Source organism: Procambarus clarkii, chromosome 36, assembly GCF_040958095.1.
Source record: "Procambarus clarkii isolate CNS0578487 chromosome 36, FALCON_Pclarkii_2.0, whole genome shotgun sequence".
Taxonomy (NCBI): Eukaryota; Metazoa; Arthropoda; class Malacostraca; order Decapoda; family Cambaridae; genus Procambarus; species Procambarus clarkii.
This window is the reverse complement of record NC_091185.1, coordinates 4,786,504-4,799,347: the sequence shown is the minus strand read 5'-3', so window position 1 is coordinate 4,799,347 and position 12,844 is coordinate 4,786,504. Positions and strand designations below refer to the sequence as shown.

The 12,844-nt window shown below is 38.7% G+C and overlaps 1 long non-coding RNA gene across 1 annotated transcript; it reads right to left on the bottom strand.

Moving 5' to 3' along the window:
* Window positions 1–1,676: 1,676 nt before the first annotated feature.
* Window positions 1,677–12,348, bottom strand: LOC138371594 (uncharacterized). The gene is made up of 3 exons (XR_011230538.1): window positions 12,280–12,348; window positions 6,892–7,007; window positions 1,677–2,280 (listed from the first exon to the last, which is right to left on the bottom strand). It is a non-coding gene; the product is annotated as an uncharacterized lncRNA (long non-coding RNA).
* Between the last annotated feature and the right edge of the window lie 496 nt (window positions 12,349–12,844).

Genomic DNA, 12,844 nt, shown 5'->3' with positions numbered 1-12,844 from the left:
ATTTCCCATGGCAGGAAGGATACTTGTTTCCTGTGAATACCTAGCAGTAAGCGGGTATACATGGAAGAACTGTACTCCTAAAAAACTGAGAATACCCTCGATACATCAAGGGCCATTAAATCAGTTCACATCCAAAATGGCATGGGTTTGATTCCCACGGCAGCATAAGACATTAATTCAGGCATTACAAAAATGCCTGGGTTTGTAGAAAGCTTAAACCCAATCAGCCACAGTCAGAACTTTAAAACTGTAAAATGTCAACAGATTTAAAAGCAATGTTTAACCAAACCTAGTTGGTACATTGATTCCTGAAGAACAGACAGTAATTTGGTTGACAGGCAGCAATGCCTGGGTTTGATTTCCCATGGCAGGACGGACACTTGTTTCCTGTGAATACCTAGCAGTAAACACGTATACATGGAAGTACTGTACCAATATTCCTAACAAAAACTGTGAATATCCTCAATACATCAAGGGCCATTAGATAGTTCACATCCAAAATGGCATGAGTTTGATTCCCACGGCAGCATAAGACATTAATTCAGGCACCTCAACTTTTCCTCGGTGCCTTCATACACCCAGAAGCACATAGGTAAATATGAAATTACAGTACTCAATAAAACCCGAGAATATCCTCAAGTATCAACAATTGAGGATGTGGGCATTCGTGTCAAGTTCTCAACCAAAATAGCCTGGGTTTGACTCCCATGGCAGGACAGACTTATTCGGGCATGCTACCTTTCACTCGGTGCCTATGTATACTTAGCAGCAAACAGATTGATACGAAATTATTCCGTAAAATTTTGAGAACACTCATTGTTTAACAATTTTCATCGTGGGCCATCAAGTCAGTTGACAACCAAAATGGCCTGGGTTTGATTCCCACGGCTGGACAGACACTTAATCGGGCACGTTTACTTTCATTCAGTGCCTATGTATACCTAGCAGCAAATAGGTCAGTATGAAATTACTCCTTAGAACCTGAGAACACCCGAATAGTTCCCGGCCATCAAGTCGGTCCAAAACCGAAAGAGCATGGGTTAGATTCCCAAGGCAGGATAGGCACTTAATCAGGCATGTTGACTTTCACTGGATGCCTAGCTGTAAGATGAAATTTTTTAGTAAAAAAACAAAATTTCCTCAATGTTTAAAAATTTACAACTAAGCAGTGTGCTTAAGTACACACAAGCAATTAAAGGAGGTCATGTAACATTGACATTTCAATAATGAATGTAACAAAATAATACCTTCATTACAAAACAATTCTACTGCAAATATTAAACAAACATAATATTTACAAGGGTCAAAAAGATTCTTAAACTTATACAAACTTTGACAATGTTCAGTATATGTGCATAAGTAATATATATGAAATGCTGAGATTTTTTACTGTTGTACAAGTTTAACGATAATGTAATAAATTGTAAGTACAGAGGTACAATACAAGAATTTTTATATATAAACAAAATTGACAAAATTAGCTAACTAATAGTTGTCGTAAGTTGGCCATGGAATACCATTACAATACATACAGTAATGTGATATTGCATGTTCAACAAAATTAGCTAACTAATAGTCTCATGTTGGCCATGGAATACCATTACAACAGTGTGATATTCCATGTTCACCGGCCCACCACGTTGAGGTCTGCGACTATCGGGCCGGTGCAGGTTTAATCGTCCGTCAAAATCTTTGCTTTGACGTTACGTGGAACCCCTAAACCACGCACCAAAGGTTACTTTGGGATTCCCGATGAATGCTAGGTTATCACCGTGAATCATGCTCACCCAGAGGTGATATGCTGACGGCCACCCACAAGGAGTGACAGGAGGTGAAAATAAAAAATAATCCAAAACTTAAAATAAATTAATGGTTAAATAAACAATAAATAAAATTATAAGTGCCACATATGGATAACCAAGAGAATCCCAAAAAAATCACATGCATGTAAAATGGTGTAAACTAAAAATAATTAAATAAAAATAAGAATGTGCCTCCATGTAGAAAGGTTTCTTGACAACGACAAGGTTATAAGCATAAAGCTTAAACTATTATGATAACTTTTCACAATATAGGATGCATGTTATATGAGGGAGCAAACAAATTTAGGTCTCTAAAATGATGTCCCAATAGTAATTACCTAAGTGTAGTTACAGTATGAGAGCTACGCTCGTCGTGTCCCATCTTCCCAGCATTCTTTGTCATATAACTCTTTGAAATTGCTGACGGTTTTGGCCTCCAACCCCTCTCTCACTTAATTTGTTCCAATCGTCTACCACTCTGTTGACAAAAGTGAATTTTCTTATATTTTTCTTAGAGAGAAGATGCTTGTGTCCAAGTCTTTATAATTTAAAACCAGGAGACAATGGGAAAACCATATCTCACTGAAAATAGTGAAGCATCAAATGGCACTGCATTAAAAGAAAAAAAAATTCAAGCCGATTAAAATTATTAGCTCCAAGTAGAGACTAATTAAGCTAAAAAGCTTTAACCCAACCAGCCAGTCAGTACTTTAAAACCAGTAGGTAAGGTGTCAAGAGATTCAAAAGCTAATTTTACCAAACCTAGTTGGCACATTGAATCCTGTAGCACAGTAATTTAGTTCACAAGCAGCAATGCCTGGGTTTGAAGGCCCCTACTGAATAAAGCCAGTCCAAGTTTTTACATATGACCCACAAGCACTTGGGTGGAAGTGCAAAGTGGTCTTACACCTTACTCCCTAACTTCAGAAACACACAATCACATCAACGTAACATATATCAATGCGAAACTCCACCAGGACCATGAGGTGGACGAGAACCTACGACCCTCAGCATTGCCAGTCGCGTACTCTACCACTAGACCACTGCTGACTTGTGAAAGTCCTACAACCGGATTTCTACTGAAATCACGTTTATTTATTTATTTTATTTATTTATGCATATACAAGAATGTACATTGGGAATGTGAGGATACATAATATGGTAATTACAGTCTTGTAAAGCCACTAGTACACGCAGCGTTTCGGGAAGGTCCTTAATCTAAGAAAATTTTAAGGAGGTAAATACTTGCAAAATTTATAGACAAAAAAATGATAACAGTTACATGGAATGAAAAAAAAAGATGAGAGAAAATTGTAGGTACAGTATATTAAAGCACATAGGTAGCTAAGATTGATTGCAATGACAGCTTGAATGGTAGTTGACAAAAATTGGTAGTCACAATACAGCATATGGCTAGCACATAAAAGAAGACAGCAATGAACACAATGATAAGGTTGTTTGATACTACATAAAAATTAGGAGATTGGGTAACACTAGGTACAGAGCAAATTTAAAGCTCAGTGTAGGAAACTAAGAAGATGAAATTAGGTACTTTTTGGTTTTGCTTTTAAATAAGGCAAAAGTTTTACAGTTTTTCAATTCACTAGGGAGTGAGTTCCATAGACTGGGTCCCTTAATTTGCATAGAGTGTTTACACAGATTAAGTTTGACCCTGGGGATATCAAAGAGATATTTATTTCTGGTTCACACATTAAGTCTTGAGGCCCCAACTGAAACCAGTACAAGTTCTTAGGTATGACCCAAAATACCGGGGTCATAATGACCCTGGCAATGCTGGGGTCATTAGATTTGCATCCACCTCATAGCCCTAGTCGTTTTTCTCATTGATATATATCCTGTTAATGTGAGTTCTGTGTATTTCATATTTAACTATGTGTGTAAAACATTAACATAAGAGTACAGTATATATAGGGTACAGTACAAGAATTTTTTATATGTATAAAGAATTATTAACAAAATTAGCTAATAGTCGCAATTTGGCCACAAAATATCATTAAAACAATGAGTTTAATGAAATGAACATGGTATATCCATGTTCACTAGCTCACCATGATGAGGTCTGTGATTATGAGCTAGTCCAGGGTTAATCATCTGGTGAAACTTTACTTCAATGTTAGGTCGAACCCTAAAGAATGCACCAAAAATTACTTTGGAATTCCTGATGATAGCAAGGTTATGAGTTTGAATCATGCTCACTCAAAAATGAAATGCTGGTACTGTATCACATGCAAGGAGTGAAAGGTGAAAATAAAAATTATTGCATCAATTAAAAATAAACAGAAAAGAAAATTATATGTGCTATACATGGATAGCCTAGAAATCCCAATGAAACTAAATTGAAGTTAAATGGTATAAAATTAAAATTATTAAATAGAAATTAATGAGTAAATATCAAATTACTCCACAACAACTTGAGAATGTCATTGTTGTTTAAATTTTTTTTATCATGGGCCATTGAATCAGTTTGAAACTGAAATGGCCTAGGGTTGGTTTCCATGGCATGACACACTTATTTGGGCACAATTACTTTCTCTAAAGTGCCTAAATATACATAAATGCTAACAGGTATGTATGAAATTACTTCTCAGAACCTGAGAATACACTCTCACTGTATAAAACTGTTCATCCTCAGCTGTCAAGTCAGCCTCAATCTGAAAGTGTTTGGGTTTGATTCCCATAGCAAGACAGACATTTAGTTGGGCATGTTCAATTTCACTCAGTGACTTCATACACCATGCAGCAAATAGGTAAATATGGAATTACTCTTAAAAAAAATGGAGTATACCCTAAATTTTGAACAACTTACAACAGGGCCTGTAGAGTCAGTTCACAGTTGAAATAGCCTGGGTTTCATTCCCATGGCATGACAATCATTTTGGCACTGTACTTTCACTTAGTACCTAAATACATTTAGTAGCAAATAGGCATATATTGAATTATTCAGATTCAGATTCAGATGTTTATTCAGGTAAGGTATATACATACAAGTGATGTTACATTAATGGATTGATATATAGATAGATCTAGTACATACAATGCCTAAAGCCACTATTACGCAATGCGTTTCGGGCAAGAAAACATTAATATCTAGAACTTAATACTAATTGAGCATAAAGAATAAAAGATGTTGAGAACAAATACAAATAAAGATAAAAAAAAGGGGGAAACATGACTGAAAAAGCAGCACAAATACAATAGGTTGACAAACAGTGTTGATTAAAAAAAAAAAAAAAAAAAAAAAAGAAAATAACAGACATGGGTTGACAATAGAGGAGTGAGGTAGATTACAGGGAATTTATTAGGTAGTGTTTAGTTTTTATCTTAAACTGGTTGAGAGAGGTACAGTCTTTAACATGGTTGGGAAGGTCATTCCACATTCTGGGCCCCTTGATTTGCAGAGCATTTCTAGTTTGATTAAGACGTACTCTAGGAATATCAAAACTGTATTTATTTCTGGTGTGGTGCTCATGGGTTCTGTTACAACCTACTATGAAGCTTTTAAGATCAGGATTGGCATTATAGTTTAGCGTTTTATATATGTATAATACACATGAGAGAATGTGCAGAGACTTAATATCTAACATATTAAGAGATTTGAGTAGGGGTACCGAGTGATGTCTGGGGCCAGAGTTGGATATTGTTCTAATAGCGGCTTTGTGTTGGGTAATTAGAGGACGTAAGTGATTTTGGGTAGTAGAACCCCAAGCACAAATACCATAGTTGAGATAAGGATAGATAAGGGAGTAATAGAGAGTCACCAGGGCAGGGCGTGGTACATAATATCTGATCTTAGAAAGAATGCCCACAGTTTTTGAAACTTTTTTAGATATATTTAGAATGTGTCCCTGGAAATTCAGCTTGTGGTCAATGAGAATGCCAAGGAATTTGCCATCTAATTTGTTACAAATTTGGGTATTGTTTATTTTGAGATTTATAAGACTAGAGGATTTATTGCCAAACAGAATATAGAAGGTTTTGTCAATGTTAAGGGTGAGTTTGTTGGCAGTTAGCCAAAGATGGACTTTATTTAGCTCAGTATTTACTGTGGCATTTAGAGCAAGAGGGTCAGGACTGGAGTAAATGAAGGTTGTGTCGTCAGCAAATAGAATTGGTTTGAGGTGTTGGGAGGCATTTGGAAGGTCATTAATGTAGATGAGAAAGAGGAGAGGGCCAAGTATGCTGCCCTGAGGAACACCAATGTTGATGGGTAGGGTGGGAGAAATTGTATTATTCACAGAAACATATTGGAGCCTGTCAGTAAGGTAGGACTCGAGGTATTGTAGGGAGTGTCCTCTGACTCCATAATGATGTAATTTAAGAAGAAGGTTATGGTGGTTGACAGTATCAAAAGCTTTACGCAGGTCCACAAATAACCCAACAGGGAACTCCTTTTTATCAAGAGCTGTATGAATCGAGTTAAGCATACTAATAAGTGCATCGTTAGTGCTTTTTTTGGGTCTGAAGCCATATTGGCAAGGGCTAAGTATATTGAGTTTGGCTAGATATGAGTAAAGCTGCTTGTATATAAGTTTTTCAAAATTTTTTGACAAGTTTGGCAGGATTGATATAGGTCTGTAGTTGTTAACATCTGTGGGGTCACCACATTTGTGGACAGGCGTTACTCTCGCTTTTTTTAGAATATCTGGAAAGGTTTGGAGTTCAAGTGACTTGTTGAAGAGCAAAGCAATAGCAGGGGCTAAAGATCTGGAGGCTTTTTTGTAAATTAAAGTTGGTATCTCCTCAAGGGCACCAGACTTGGTTTTAAGGGAAAGGATTATCTCATTGACGTCAGTGGAGTTAATAGGCTTTAGGTACAGAGACTGTGGATAGTTACCTGTAAGATAGTCCTTAATGTCAGTACTGGAAGATGGAATATCATTTGCATCATATCATTCCTTGGAATATCATTCCTTAAATACTGTTCTTGAGAATGTTTAATCATTGTTTAACAATCATTGTTTAACAATTTTCATCATGGGCCATCGAGTGAGTTTAAAACCTAAATTACCTGGGTTTGATTCTCATGGCAGGACATGTGTCTGTGTATAAATTACCTATGTGTACTTACAGCATGGGACCTGTCCTTGTGGTGTTCCATCTTCCCAGTACTCTGTCATATAACGTTTTGAAACTCTTTGACGGTTTGCGCCTTGACCACCCTCTCACTCAACTTGTTTTAACTGTCTGCAACAAAAAATTAAATTAACACACAACTTACAAATTATGTGGAATGAAATTACAGAACTATAATAAACGTGACCTAGGGGTGGTTTTGGATAGTAATCTGTCGCCAGAGGAACACAAAAAACATTGTGAGAGGAGAGTATGTGTTGCTTTCCATCAGACTTGCTTTTAGTTATATGGATGGTGAAATACTAAAGAAACTGTTCAGGACTTTTATGAGACCAAAACCGGAATATGCAGCAGTTGTATGGTGCCCAAATCTCAAGAAGCACTTAAAAAAACTGGAAAAGGTGCAGTGGCATTCTACGTAATGGCTTTTGAAACTGTAAAACATTAGTTATGAGGAGGGACTACAGACATTAAACATGCCAAAACTAGAAGATAGAAAAAAAAGTGATATGATCACCATATACAAAATTCTTACAGGAATTGACCAAATTGGCAAGGAAGAATTCCTAAAATCAGCAACATCACGAACAAGAGGACACAGAGTAAAGCTAAGGAAACAAAGGTGCCGAGAAAGCATTAGAAAATGTTATTTTGTAAACAGTGGTAGACGGTTGGATAAGCTAAGTGAGGTGGTGGTGGAGGCCAAAACTGTCAGTAGTTTCAAAGTATTATATGACAAAGAGTACTGGGAATACGGGACACCAAGAGCATAACTCTCATCCTGTAACTACACATAGGTAATTAGGAGGTAATTACAAACGCACACACACACTAGGAAATAGGAAAGATAAGAAACTTAGATGATTGTCATGCCGTTCAAGAAGACCTGGGCAAAATAAGTACAGGTGTGGAGCATCGATTTACAATGGTAATCCGTTCCCAGAGACGAATCGTAAGTCGAAATAACGTAAGTCGAAACTATTTTTCCCATAAGAAATAAAGGGAATTGAATTAATCCGTTCCATACCATCAAAAATAATAACTTAAAAATACATTTTATACTGATTACAATTTTTTATCTAACTACAATACAGTACAATTTCTTTAGTATATCGCCATCCATGTATTTAAATGCAATTCTGAAGTTAGAAAGCATAGCATAGGCTCCTTGCACAATATTCTTTATGTGGTCCTCAGGTGATAGTTTTCTATCTAGAACCACCCCTAGATCTCTTTCTTTATCAGAATTCTTTAAAGATTTCTCACATAATATATAGGTTGTGTGGGGTCTATGTTCTCCTATTCCACATTCCATAACATGACATTTATTAACATTAAATTCCATTTGCCAAGTGGTGCTCCATCTACTTATTTTGTCCAGGTCTTCTTGAAGGGCATGACAATCATCTAAATTTCTTATCCTTCCTATTATCTTAGCATCATCAGCAAACATGTTCATATAATTCTGTATACCAACTGGTTGATCATTTATGTACACAATAAACATCACTGGTGCAAGAACTGAACCCTGTGGTACTCCACTTGTGACATTTCTCCATTCCGATACATTGCCTCAGATTACTGCCCTCATTTTTCTATCAGTCAGAAAATTTTTCACCCATGATAGAAGCTTACCTGTCACTCCTCCAATATTTTCCAGTTTCCAGAACAACCTCTTATGTGGAACTCTGTCGAAAGCCTTTTTTAGGTCCAGATAGATGCAGTCAACCCAACCATCTCTTTCCTGTAATATCTCTGTGGCTCGATCATAGAAACTGAGCAAATTCGATACACAGGATCTTCCAGATCGAAAACCATACTGTCTGTCTGATATTATATCATTTCTCTCTACGTGTTCTACCCATTTAGTTTTGATTAGTTTTTCCAATACTTTCACTATTACACTTGTCAATGATACAGGTCTATAATTGAGGGGGTCTTCCCTGCTGCCACTTTTGTAGATTGGAACTATGTTAGCCTGTTTCCACTATGGAACTATGTTAGCCTGTGTGCGCATGTGTGTGCACGTGGGTCTGTGTACTCACCTAATTGTACTCACCTAATTGTGCTTGCGGGGGTTGAGCTTTGGCTCTTTGGTCCCGCCTCTCAACTGGTGTACAGATTCCTGAGCCTACTGGGCTCTATCATATCTACATTTGAAACCGTGTATGGAGTCAGCCTCCACCACATCACTTCCTAGTGCATTCCATTTATTAACTACTCTGACACTGAAAAAATTCTTTCTAACTGAAAAAATTTCTTTCTTTCGAAAGAAAATTCTTTCTTTTGAGTCTCTGTGGCTCATCTGGGTACTAAGTTTCCACCTGTGTCCCCTTGTTCGTGTCCCACCCGTGCTGAAGAGTTTGTCTTTGTCCACCCTGTCAATTCCCCTGAGAATTTTGTAGGTGGTTATCATGTCTCCCCTTACTCTTCTGTTTTCCAGGGATGTGAGGTTCAGCTCCTTTAGCCTTTCCTCGTAGCTCAATCCTCTCAGTTCCGGGACGAGCCTGGTGGCATACCGCTGAATCTTCTCTAACTTTGTCCTGTGTTTAACTAGGTATGGACTCCAGGCTGGAGCTGCATACTCCAGGATTGGTCTTACATAAGTGGTATACAGGGTTCTGAAAGATTCCTTACACAAGTTTCTGAAGGCAGTTCTTATGTTGGCCAGTCTAGCATATGCCGCTGATGATATTCTTTTGATGTGGGCCTCTGGGGACAGGTTCGGTGTGATATCAACCCCCAGATCCTTCTCTCTATTTGATTCTTGCAGGATTTCCCCTCCCAGATGATACCTTGTGTTCAGCCTCCTGCTCCCTTCGCCTAATTTCATCACCTTACACTTTCCAGAGTTGAACTTCAGCAGCCATTTTCTAGACCATTCCTCCAGTTTATCCAGGTCATCCTGTAGTCTCTGTCTATCTTCATCCGTCTTGATTCTTCTCATAATTTTTGCATCATCAGCAAACATCGAGAGGAATGAGTCTATACCCTCTGGAAGATCGTTCACATATATTAGAAACAGGATGGGTCCAAGTACTGAGCCCTGTGGGACTCCGCTGGTGACATCTCGCCACTCTGATGTCTTCCCCCTCACCGTTACTCGCTGTTTCCTGTTGCTTAAGTACTCCCTTATCCACAAGTGTGTGCGCAAGTGTCGGTGCGCAGGTGTGGTGTACTCATCTTGTGCTTGAGGGGGATGAGCTCTGGCTCTTTGGTCAATCAACTGGTGTACAGATTCCTGAGCCTACTGGGCTCTATCATATCTACATTTGAAACTGTGTATGGAGTCAGCCTCCACCACATCACTTCCTAATGCATTCCATTTACTAACTATTCTGACACTGAAAAAGTTCTTTCTAATGTCTCTGACTCATTTGGGTACTCAGCTTCCACCTGTGACCCCTTGTGCGTGTGCCACCCGTGTTAAATAATCCATCCTTGTCCACCCTGTCAATTCCCGAGAATTTTGTATGTGGTGATCATGTCTCCCCTAGTTCTTCTGTCTTCCATAGACTGTCTATGTCTATGTCTGTGTGCGCGTGTGTGTGTGTGTGTGTATACTCACCCATTTGTACTCACCTATTTGTGCTTGCGTGGGTTGAGCTCTGGCTCTTTGGTCTCGCCTCTCAACCGTCAATTAACAGATGTACAGATTCCAGAGCCTATTGGGCTCTATCATATCTACAGTTGAAACTGTGTATGGAGTCAGCCTCCACCACATCACTGCCTAATGCATTTCACCTGTTAACTACTCTGACACTGAAAAAGTTCTTTCTAACGTTGAAAAAGTTCTTTCTAACATAGAAAGTTAGAAATAGAGAAAGTGCATATATGTGTGTGTATTCACCTAGTTGATTCACCTAGTTGTGCTTGCGGGGGTTGAGCTCTGCTCTTTCGGCCCGCCTCTCAATAGTCAATCAACTGTTACTAACCACTATTTTTTCACACCCCCAGGAAGCAGCCCGTGACAGCTGACTAACTTTCAGGTACCTATTTACTGCTAGGTAACAGGGGCATCAGGGTGAAAGAAACTGCCTATCGTTTCTCGCCGGCGCCGGGAATCGAACCCGGGCCACAGGATCATGTGCCCAGCGTGCTATCCACACAGCCACCGGCGCCTATAACACCGGGTACTCACCTAGTTGTGCTTGCGGGGGTTGAGCTCTGGCTCTTTGGTCCCGCCTCTCAACCGTTAATCAACAGGTGTACAGGTTCCTGAGCCTATTGGGCTCTATCATATCTACACTTGAAACTGTGTATGGAGTCAGCCTCCACCACATTACTTCCTAATGCATTCCGTGTGTACGTGTGTGTGCGCGTGTATGTATATATGTGTGTGTGTATATGTGTGTATGTGTGTATGTGTATATGTGCGCGTGTATGTATATATGTGTGTGTGTGTATGTGTGTATGTGTATATGTGTATATGTGTATATGTGTATATGTGTATATGTGTATATGTGTATATGTGTATATGTGTGTGTGTGTGTGTGTGTGTGTGTGTGTGTGTGTGTGTGTGTGTGTGTGTGTGTGTGTGTGTGTGTGTGTGTGTGCGTGCGTGCGTGCGTGCGTGCGTGCGTGCGTGTGCGTGCGTGTGTGCTGTGTTCGTATATGTCTGTGTATATCTGTCTGTATTTCTGTATATGTGTATGTCTGTATCTGTGTATGTCTATGTCTGTATCTGTGTATGTCTATGTCTGTATCTGTGTATGTCTATGTCTGTATCTGTGTATGTCTATGTCTGTATCTGTGTATGTCTATGTCTGTATCTGTGTATGTCTATGTCTGTCAGTCTGTGCCTGTATGTCTGTAAGTGTCTGTATGTCCGTGTATGTATAAGTGTCTATGTCCGTGCATGTATGTCTAAGTGTCTGTATGTCCGTGCATGTATGTCTGTAAGTGTCTGTATGTCTATCTGCCCGGATTGGAGGAAAGGGGGTGCGAACGCAACAAAATATCAATGTAAAATATATACAAAATTGGTAAAATACATACACATATGGTAAAATACATATAAATGTTAAAATACATAAAAATTTGCTAAAATACGAAAAACAATTAGTAAGATATGCAACTGTTGATTGTGAAAGTCAGTAACTGGCCGTAAGGGCCTAGTAAGCCTAAAAAAAACGGCTTCCTGTCCCCTTACCTACAATGAACCCGAGATTATGTCATATGAATTGCTTAATGGCATTGCATGAATTAAAAAAAATATCTATCTTATGTCATCTCACCAACACATTATGTAACTTTTACTGCAAATAAATTAGTATTATATGCAAACTGCTGAATGATATCCTGGGGGGCATTGCTAGCAGAGTTGATATCTTAATATTAGGGCTGTAAGCGCGAAAACAGGGGTATACAGCGAGAGACTCACCTGCACATCCTCCCCCTTCGGAGACACGACGTCGAGTGACAAGATGAGAGGTTTCCCGGGCCCGGCATTGCAGTCTCGCGGATTAATATAGTCGAGGAAGTGGCAATCAAATGTGATGTTTTAAAATTTGAATAATAAATCTATTTTAAAATCAGATAACCCAGATGTTTTGGTTTAAAGCTTTATTGATACAAATTTAACTCAAAATGTATTTTACTCGCATATTATTTACATTTGGCACGTCATTTGATGTAGTTGATTAATTGCACTATTTTTATATACATGCAGAATTTAGCAGAAATTTACGCCATGTACTTGTTATTAATTGCTTGAAAATTAAAAATTGAATCTGTGACTGTTTCGCTCATAATATGGAAAATGACCAAAATTCTGCACAAAGTAGTACCTTATTTTTCCCGCTTTTTCTGCCTTGCGTCTTTCCCGCTTTTTCTGCCTTGCGTCGCCTACCAGGTTTCCCGCGTCTGCTGCGCTGTCAGGGCGGCGGCGATCCGTCACCTCACCTCTCCCGTCTGGACGGGAGTTTACCCCGGGAGTTTACACCCTC